The sequence below is a fragment of the Mustela putorius genome, unplaced genomic scaffold (assembly GCF_011764305.1).
Source record: "Mustela putorius furo isolate JIRA1106 unplaced genomic scaffold, ASM1176430v1.1 tig00000129_pilon_pilon_pilon, whole genome shotgun sequence".
In the NCBI taxonomy this organism is placed as follows: Eukaryota; Metazoa; Chordata; class Mammalia; order Carnivora; family Mustelidae; genus Mustela; species Mustela putorius.
The window spans coordinates 18,948,704-18,958,757 of NW_025421290.1; the positions used below are offsets into that span (position 1 = coordinate 18,948,704).

Sequence of the window (10,054 nt, forward strand, 5' to 3'; positions counted from 1 at the left end):
AGATGTAGTCCATGCTCTCAAGAGGAAGTCAAGGCAGAAAACCTGTGTACGTGAAGAACCAGAACCTTATGCCATAAAAACATGCGTTAAGATGACAGGATGATGGAGTTAGCGTCTGACAGCTGACATCTCTTGGCACACTTGGAAATACACCCCCTGGGATAACTCAATACCTCTGAAAACAGCCCTCTTAGGTGAGTACTATTCTTATCCTCAAGTGCATGGGAAAGGGATGGAGAGCAAAGGGGCAAGGACAGATTGCAGGTTTCTGCCTAGGGGCTGGGCGAAAGAGAGGGGGTGAGTTTGAAGGAATGGCTGGAAAGTGGCAGAAAGGGAGGGTCAAAATGTTATGGGTGTTCAGAGCGGGGACAGCATACTTCTGGCTGGAGGAATCAGGAGATTAGGTATTAGGTACTGGTACCTTGGATCAGTTATTTAATTAGGTTCTTTGTAAGAAATTTAGAACACCAATTTGTGAGGGTAAAGTCCATTTGTGAGAGAAAACACAGAGCGGAGGTAGCCCTGAAGCTGAGGAACAGCCTTGATTTTTGGCAGAATTTGTGAGTCCACAGCTTTCTGATCAACCTTGCACTGCTTTGTAATCTCGTATTTCTCTTTCTCGGTGTCGAAGATCTCACCCTCCTGGTGTCTGGGCTTACGCAACTTCTTCTTCTTGAAACATCAGTGAAGATGTTTGGGGATTTTCACGCTGCTGATATCAATTTTGGTAGAAGTGGCAATGACAAATTTTTGGTGTGTTCTACGCAGAGGAACTTGATTGAGGGACAGAGGTCCAGTCACAAGTAGCAAGCCATTGCTCAGCTGCTTCAGGAAAACTACCCTCTTGCCTCTGTGGCGCCCAGTGAGGATGATCAAAATGGTTCCAGGGGTGATGCTAGCTCACAGTTTTCTCACATGCTGACTGAAAGGTTTTTTTGCCGTGGCTCAACAGCTTTCGCGGCACGTCTTCAGTAAGATAATACCTAAGCATTTTGCAAAGTTTAACCACTTGGGTACCACCGTTCTTGTCACCACCAACTGGTGACAGTGACGGTAGCAAGAACCTTCTCCTTCTTTTTCTTTTCAGCCCTGGATTTAGCTGCCGAATACTTCCTCTTGTACATGGCCTTCTGGAATACATAGCCAATCGGGAGTATCTGCCAATTCCTCTGACTAGGACAGGGTTCCGGCTGCAGTGGGGCTTCCCCTTCTTCGGGGTCTTAGCTGATACCTAAATCTCCTGATTTACATTAGGAGGATACATTAGGTATCCTGATACCATTCCTGGAGGAGTGGTATGTGATGTGGGCCTTAAGGATGGGGTGAATTCTGAGAGCAGAGACTGGGGCTGTTGGCACGGGTGGTGGCACACACCAAGGCAGGGCACACGGCGAATGTGCTGCACTGGGTATGGCTCTCCCTGGGAGCTGTGCAGAGCAGTGGCTCCTCTACCTGGCCATGCTTCAGTCTCGGAAAACTTTTTACAAACTTAGATTCCTCAGATCCACCCCAAGGCTCTCATTAAGTCAATTAGAGAACACCCATTTTTACAAAGCATCCTGCATGAACCGGATGCATAGGATGGTAGGGTGAGATGGGGCGTGGCCAGATTCTGCATGGCCTGGGGCTTGGGAGGTGGGAGTTGGCTTTATTTGGTGGGACAACGCTGAGAGAAGACATCACCGGAGCCAGGCTTCTTCCAGGTCAGTCTATTTCAGGATGTTGGGCTTTTCCTTGCCCAAAGCAAGGAGACTAATAGTGTCTAGTTAATTGCACCTGCCAGAAGTTCCACCCAGGATGGTGCAGTGAGAGTGGCCAGAGCATTCCAATGAGTCCCGGTGGCAGAGTCTGCAGGATGTGGACCCAGAAGGATGGGGAGGGAATGGAGAGCAGCTGGGCCGTGCACTGCACGGCCACTTCTGGACCGGGCGGCCAGGCACCACGGTGGTCTCCTGCGAAGTGTTTGCTCCACAAAGGAAGATGAAGGAGGGTGGCTGGCCAGAGGCCTGAGCCTCTCATGACACAGGTGTCTGGCCTGAATCTTTCTCTCTTCATTATGTCTTCCCGGGAGAAGCTTCTAAGATAGAAGCCTCTTGGAAGCCCATGATACATTTCAGAAATCCTTCCGGCAGAAAGATGGGTTCTTATATAGAATCAGAATGGATGCAGGAACAAGGACATCAAGACTGAGGCCGAGGAAAGACCTACCGGTTGAGTAGATCGGTCGTGGCTCAGAGGCAGAACAGTTTCAGCCAAATAATAGCATCATTGATTGTAACGCTAATAGCTACTGGTAACAGCTACTGGTACTAAGTGTGGGACGACCACCGTGTTAGAAGCTTCGTCTGGGTCATCTCATTTAGCCCTGAGGAATGTCAGTGGAGGCATTCTTAGCTCCAGTAGGCAGACAATGAAATCGAAGGCCGAGGTCCCCCAGCTCCTGAAAAGCAGAGCTGAGATGCTGCTTGAGCCCTCGATGGGGCCGTGGGGCCTGTGGGCAGCATGGTGCTTGAGGGGGACCTGGATGGGGGGAGTCCCGGACCTGGAACCAGAACCTCCAGGGCCAAATCCCAGCTCTATCTCTCCCCAAAGCCTCAAACCCAAGGCCAGTTCTGGCCCTTGAAAAATGTCCCCAGTAGCCCCTGCTCTCCTGGCTTCACTGGGTGGCTGCGAGGCTTGAGCGAACAGAGAAGGAAGCAGAAACACCAGAGGTCCTGCTCTGCTTGCTGCCAATGCAGGGAGGACCCACTGGGCTGTCACTTACTCATTTAAAGGGCATAGTCTCAGGAGAGAGTGTAAGAGCCAGTTTCTCTCAACTCCACACAGAGCAACAAACCCGGAGGGCCCACTCTGGGCCTGGCAGACGGCTGGAAGGTTCCCGATGATTGATCCTCACGCCAAGGGGCAGGGGAAAGACATGAAAGTGGAAGGCCAGCACTCCTACCCTGCCGCACAAGAAGCAGTGGGAATGAACGAGACATTGGAGACGTCCTTTTCCATGAACTTCAAATCCTGGGAGATGACTGGATCAATAGACTGTCATTTTGAAAGCAACTAAAGGACGGGAAGGTGATGATAATCAGCGGGGTGCATGGGTTTGTCAGATACAAATCTTATAACACTGAAACAATTGCTTTCCATCCCAAGATAACTGGCTTTGGCTGGGGGCCAACAAAAAGGTAGATTTAGGGGAATATTGAGGTTCAACGAAGAAATCACGCTCACTTGAGCTTTCTCTGAATCCTAACTCGGGGAAGCGGCAGCAAACACCCTAGTTCTTCTAAATGAGGGGAGTGGTGGGGGCAAAAAGAGGAATGAGAAACCGCAGTTCGCTCATCTTGAGACCGTGGCTGAGTTCGCTTCCTTTCCACCTAAGGTGAAATTCTTCCACTGAGGCAGGGTTGACCTGGGGCTGCCAAGTTGTAGAGGAAGAATGTTTATTGATTGCGTTCATGCATTTTACAAGGAAAGAGATGCCCGGGATTGCTCTGAATCTGTTTTATGGTGTAACTGTTTCTTAGAGCAAAGTATTTTATTTTTAAGCATCAGCTGTGCAGAGCCTGGTGGTCCTCAGCTGCCTCGGGCAAGTATTTTGTTTTCCGAACTAGAAACCAAGAAAATTTAAGGCAGATGTGCAACCTTCCTCCTCTGTGAGCTCCCTCCCGCCCACCAGCCCAGCCCAGCCCTGATCCGGGGTGAGACCGTGAGGAACACTCTGGGTCTGTGGTGACGGCCCTCTGCCCCAGCCTACAGGTCCCAGCTGTAGCATGGCCTCGGGGCCGCTGCGGGGCTGTCTGGGGTTGATTGTTTAATCTGGTCCTGTCTGTCTGATATACGAGCAGGAGGATCTGTCAGATGGGGTTTATCTTGCCTCACCAATAAATGCAATAAAGCCTCTGCGTGTCATGGTTTGTAGCTCTCGAGGTTGATAAAACGTCGACAAGCCTGTAGGATCTGATCTGCCCATATGGTACTTACATGATTATTTATGGTTTAGGTGTGAGTCTCGTCACTCACTCCTCCAGCCAACATTTATTGAGCACCTACCATGTGCCAGGCACTGTGCTAGAAGCTGCTGATATAAAAATAATTGAAAGACAGGCCCAGCTAAGGTTTTTTTTTGTTTGTTTTTTTGGTTTTTTTTTTTTTTTTTTGATACCCCCTAGCTCTTAAAAGTCTGGAGAGAGTGGAAGGGAAGACTGACACAGACACACATGGTTGTGGTTCAGCGTGATGAACACAAGGATAGAGAGATGTCACAGGAGACAGGAAAGAACTTGTGAGGGTTTCTAGAAGAGGCTCTTTGGAAGAGGAAGGAGATTGCTTATCTGGGTCTTGGAGGGCGCAGTAAGTGCTTCCCAGACAGCCTAGATTGGAAAGCCATTGGAGGCTGAACCACCGGGACAGAGAGTTGGGAAGCCCTTGAGATGAATCAGGGTGCTGTTGCTGGAAGAAAGGGAACTGGATGCCAGGCAGGCAGAAAGACAACAGAGTTGCCTCTAGAATTCCTAACATGACCTGAGTGCCTTGAACTGGAAATCTGGGTTAGTCTTGACCTCCACAGCATGTGGGGATCCACCATAATCACGTGCTGCAGGGTCAGCCTTGCTCCCCAGCTGCAGGGTGGCGGCCCTTGAGAAGCAGCTGTCAACAAAGACTTGCCTGTGAAGGGGTGGGTCCCTTGAAATCCACTCTCCTTTTTCCTTCCTTAGGCTCTCCCTTTCTGCCCCAAGAACAGCAAGCACATAGTACCTTTCCACCAGGTCCCTCACTGTCTCGATGTCCGCCAGCTATGGCTGGAGGCCCAGCCAGGTCCACTTCCTGATTAGTCCTTGAACCTCATGAGCTGCCCCAGGCCAACAGGGCCATACAGGGCTGCATGCTGATTCCCCTCACATAGAGCTAAAATGTCCCCTAATATAGGGGACCTGCTGCTGTAGGGAGATTAGACACATACTGTCACAAATGGAAGTGACAGGAAGCTACTTAGCCCTCAGCTGGAAATGGTCCGTCACAGATGATTAGGGTAGTCGGGGTTTTCATACTTCATGACTCCAGGCAGACTGGTTGGGGAAGGAAGCTGGGGTGGGAGCAGAAACCAGCCCTAGGCAGGAAGGCCTCCGGGAGTAGGGCCAAGGTCAGATCCAATGTCACGGATGGCCCGGTTTCTTCGGTACCCCTTCCACTGGCTCCTTGGACAAGGGAGAGAGGTTGCAGCCAAGGAGAAAGAGCACCAGAGCAGGGATGGGGGAAACTGGAAGCCTGGGTCCAGCTCTGCTTTGAATTGGCTGAGTCACTCGGGACAAGTGGCTTTCTGTGTCTGTTCCCTCATCTGTGAAATGAGGGGTGGCCCACCCATGAAGAGTGTTGTGAGGTTCACAGAATATGAGGTGCTCTGAACTTCATCTGCTTCCTCATTTGTACATGGGAGGATTTGCCTCTGTCTCTAGGCCCTTTACAGCATTAACATCCAATAGCTACTTTGAAAAATGAAAACCTTCAATGCAAATACTTTGTGTTATTTTTGTTGATGTTATTATTCCAAGTGGTAAATGAAAGATCTCACTGAGATACTAAAGAACCTGCTATTCTCCACTGGCCAGTTCTTAGCCAAAGGGAGCAGGGGAGCTCTGAGCTTATGACTGACCAGATCCTTCTCTGTGGAGCAGTATCATGGCGCCTGCTTGCAGAGGAGACTTTCACTGTGAGAGGAATCATAAAGGAAATTGCCAGCATCTCCCCCTGACAAGTTATTCAAACTTACTTAATAGCAAAAAGGATATTTCTGGTAAGGAGTGGGTATAGCTGTAAAGGAACTAATCTGACTTTGGCTAGATTAAAAAAAAAAAAAAATCTTCTAAGCGGGAACCCATGCCGGGTTACAGAGAGAAGCATAAGATCCCTCACTGTGATGCTGGGGCAGCAGGACATCTGAGCACAAAGCATATAATAAAGGAAAGTTAGATGAGAATATATGGAGAGTGGCCAAGATTCACAGAGCCTTCCTTGGTTAGTTGGTGAATGAATGGCAGAGAGTGGCCTGTGAGGGTGGGAACAGGTGCTGTGGGAGCCACGTGCATGATGTTTGAGGTTTAAGAGCTCATAGGGAACGGCCAAGATGGCAGCTGCCTCGCTGGGTCCCACAGAAGCAGAGGCCCAGGGGCCAAAGGGAAGGGGATGTGGCATGGGCTTCGTTAAATCCAGAGTAGTCATTTCCTTCTGTATTGACACCCTCTTGTACCTTCTGCTTCCCCAGATTCACTTTGGGCTTGGCAGATTTTGAGGTCTCCCACAGGAAGGTTCTCAAGAAAGAGACCTCTGGCTTAGGGAACTGTGTATGTCAGCTATGGGGAAATCACTTGTTTATACCTTACAGGCTTTCTCCGGGGGCAGATAGGAAGCAAGAATGGATGGGAAGTACCATGGGGGAAAAAACTGAACTCGGGGGCCAGCTGGCCCCACATTTGGATCTCCTACAAGTCACTCAAACTCTCAGGGTCTCAGTTTTCTTATTTGTAAAATGAAGTTGATTCTCACAGCTGGTTGTGAGTCTGAGTCAAAAGGAAATATTCAATGTGGAAGAGCTTTGTCAACTCTAAAGCTATTATCGAAAACTGAACAATGCTGTCTGGTGTGGTTCTCCACTTTCTAGTTCTTTGAGCGCCATTTCCTCATGTGTGAAACGCAGATCCTAACAGCACCTGCTGTTCAAGGTCATCCTGAGGAGGAACCCAGGCGATGTGTGTGAAGTGTTTAATTTAGGGGCTGCTCACGGGCCATGTGGAATCCATATTTGTTCCTCTTCTTCTGGTAGTTCAAAGCTTGGTCATGAGGAAAGTTTGAAGCTGGCAAAAGACTCCATTATAAACACCCTGGTGACTGTCACCTCTAGAGAGGATCTAAGGACTAAACCAGCCTTGGGTCACCTGTCCAGTCCAGCAATTCACAAGCAGATAGATATCTTCAAAAAGATAGGTCTTTAGCAAACTGTAGCTCAGAAAGCAGCCTACCTTGATCTTTCCTGCCTCCTTTCTGGGCCTCTGATCTGGGCAAGCAAGAAGCAGCTGACAAATGGAGTGAAGTTAGCAGAGAGGACCCTCAGGAACTTGCCTCCCACAATCAGTTCTTACCACCCACGCAAACCAAGATGGCTCTTCTTTGGCCAAGCGAGCAGCCGCGTTGCTGAGGACCAGAAGTGATGCTGAGCAGACCTGCCTGCCTGAGCTCCATGACCAGGGTAATTGAGTCTTATGAGCTCTGGGCCAAGCAGGCCATGAATCCTGATTTGCTAGATCTGCTCATCACAAAATAGTGCCCTGCCCTGGCTTGGGAAAGCTCAAATTGTCTAGCATCAAAGCTTGATTTATCTCTCTTAAGCACTTGCTTGGAGTCTTTGAGACTCTCTCTGCCTTGTGATGGATATTCCTGGTCCTCCTTGCTTCTCCATCACTCAACTGTGTGGGCAGCATTCAGTGTTCTACCCGCAGGCCTTTCTCTTCTCCCCTTGTGGTCCCTGGGTAACACCACCCACTGCCTTGGCTTTCACCATCACATCGTGCTGAGGTTGTTGGAATTTCCATCTTGATCCCCACCTCTCTTCTGAACTACGTGCCTATATCTCCAGCTACCTCCTAGACAGGTTCATTTGCATGGCCCATGTGACTTTGAACCCCAAACATCCCAGACCTAACTCACGGCTTCTCCTATATTTTGGGCTCCATCTGGGAACAGGATCATATGCTTCCTGGGGTGGCACTTCGTCCAAGTCTGTGGGATGACTTGGATGACTAGAGCTCAGTGTGTGGGCAGGACACATATTCCTGGAGGCTCCATTTTTATGGAAGGTAGGCAAAATACTGTAGAATAGAATGCAAAATCTCTATTAAAAATTAAGGCAGAACTTAAGATTTTAAACAAGATGTGTCTGTAGGAGTTGCCTCAGACTGTGCCCCCAGTTCTCAGTGGGGAACAAAATTGTTCTTCCCATGAAGGACTCAAGTTACTTTGGGTTAGAGCATAAATATGCAGTCATTGCAGAAAGAGAATGAAGAACTCCCAGCCAGCAGGTGTAGGTTGTAATTAACTGAGTGTGTGATTGGGGGATGGTCAGCAAAGGATCCCTAGAAAAAGGTGTGTGTTTCTGTGCACTGACCTGGGAAGGGGCAGTCATGCCAGTAGACCTCCAGACCTACTGACAGCGGTATGTCTAATGGCATACTAAGCCAACTGGGAGTGTTCCAGAACCATTGGCAAGAGCATATAATAGCAAGTTGTAGGCTGTGGGGGAAATTTTTATTTTTCCTTCTACTATTTGCTCCTCCCATTTTCATTCATAGCGCTGATTAATGTTTGCGACTCACCCTCCCTTATTCTGAGACCACATGTTTCCGGCACGATTCTACCTTCCGCTTAGGGGTGGAGCACAGGGCAAACCTACGCTAAGGAGCACATTTCATTCCTCCTGATTACAGTGTGAAATCTTAAGACTTTTGCGGGTCTACTAGAAAAGAGGCTGTGTCCTCAACTAGTTTCGGAGTTGTGAACGTGAGGCTGGAGCGGCTGGACCCACTTTGTCACCATGCAGTGAGACTCTGTCTGAAAATGGCATCAACCAAGAGGAGACAGAGACAAGAGAGGGAGAGAGAGAGAAACCGAATCCCTTGGAGCTCTCTCGTGAAGTTATGCCTGGTGTCAGCTCTATTTCTGGCTTTCTCAGTTGTATGAACCAGTCGATCCCCCCTGTGCTCGAGCCAGCATGTTGGGTTTTCTGCCACTTAGAACCAGGAGAATTCTAATGGCCTCTCGTTCTTCAGGTCATGTAAGCCTGATGGCAACTGCGTATTTGTTTCTTCTCAGTTTTTCCTGATTTTGTGTCCTTATTTCATTCATTATCATGATTCATTTCATTATATTATTATTATTATTATTATTATTATTATTGGTCACTGTTGATTTTCCAAGTGGTTCTTGCCAGGATGAGTGAATGTACTGATTACATATGTATATATATATATATTTTTTTTTTTCCCATTCAAATAACAGGTTTTTTTAAATTATAAGGAAGTAAATGGGTTTTCTAATTTTATAATTTGGTCACTGTAAGCCCAGTTCCTTAGAGAAGGTGCAAATTGGGTTTCTGTCTTCAAAAGATGGAGGGTCAGATTCTAGATTGTGGAAACTGGGCCAGAGGAGTAAGTGTAGACTCTAGGCCTTTTCCCTGGAAGAACAACGTAATATCAAAGTGTAGATGTGTGAGCATCAAAACCCTTTTACCCCCTTGTCCTTCAAGAACCACCTGAAATGTATCCTCCTCCCCTTTTCCCATTCATTCAGTGATGACTTACCAGATATTGGGTATGCATAGTGGAGAAAACTGACAAAAACACCTGCTTTTATTGAGCTTGTATTCTAGCGAGGGCAGGAGGACAATAAACAAGATAAGTATGTAATCTAGATAGTAACACACAAGTGGGGAGACTGAGATGTTTTAGACAGGATGATCAGAGCAGCGACTCTTCACCAAAGACCCAGGGAGAGTGAGGGAAGTATCCGAATGGTCATCGGGGAAGGGCACCCAGTTGAGGGAAGGCCAGTGCCAAGGCCTGAGGCCAGTGGCTGACCTGGCAGTTTGGGTGGGTGGACGGGACCAGGAGATGGAGTTGGAGAGAAGCCAGGGTGTGCCGGCACGTAGCGGTCAGGGTGAGGGGGTGGGAGGCGGGAGGGCTTGAGGGCTTTGAATAGAACAGTGACAGGATTCAACTCACATTCAGGCAGGATCCCTCTGGCCGCCGTGTTGAGGATGGATGAAAGAGGGACCATGCTTGGAAGCAGGAGAGCACCTGGGAGGTGAGGGTGGCCTGGTCAGGAGTAGAGGCTGACAGGATTTCCTTATCGACTGCATCGATAGCCAAGATTGAACAGTGGCACTGAAGTTATTTTATTTTATTTCATTGCATTTTATTTTATATTTCATTTCATTTCATTTCATTTTTTTATCCTAAGTACTGATGTGTCAACTTTATTTATGCCATAATACACACTTACAAATAGAAGT

The 10,054-nt window shown here is 48.3% G+C and overlaps 1 pseudogene; it reads right to left on the bottom strand.

The window, feature by feature from the left end:
• Nucleotides 1-422: 422 nt before the first annotated feature.
• Nucleotides 423-9,819, bottom strand: LOC101691530 (annotated as a pseudogene).
• Between the last annotated feature and the right edge of the window lie 235 nt (nucleotides 9,820-10,054).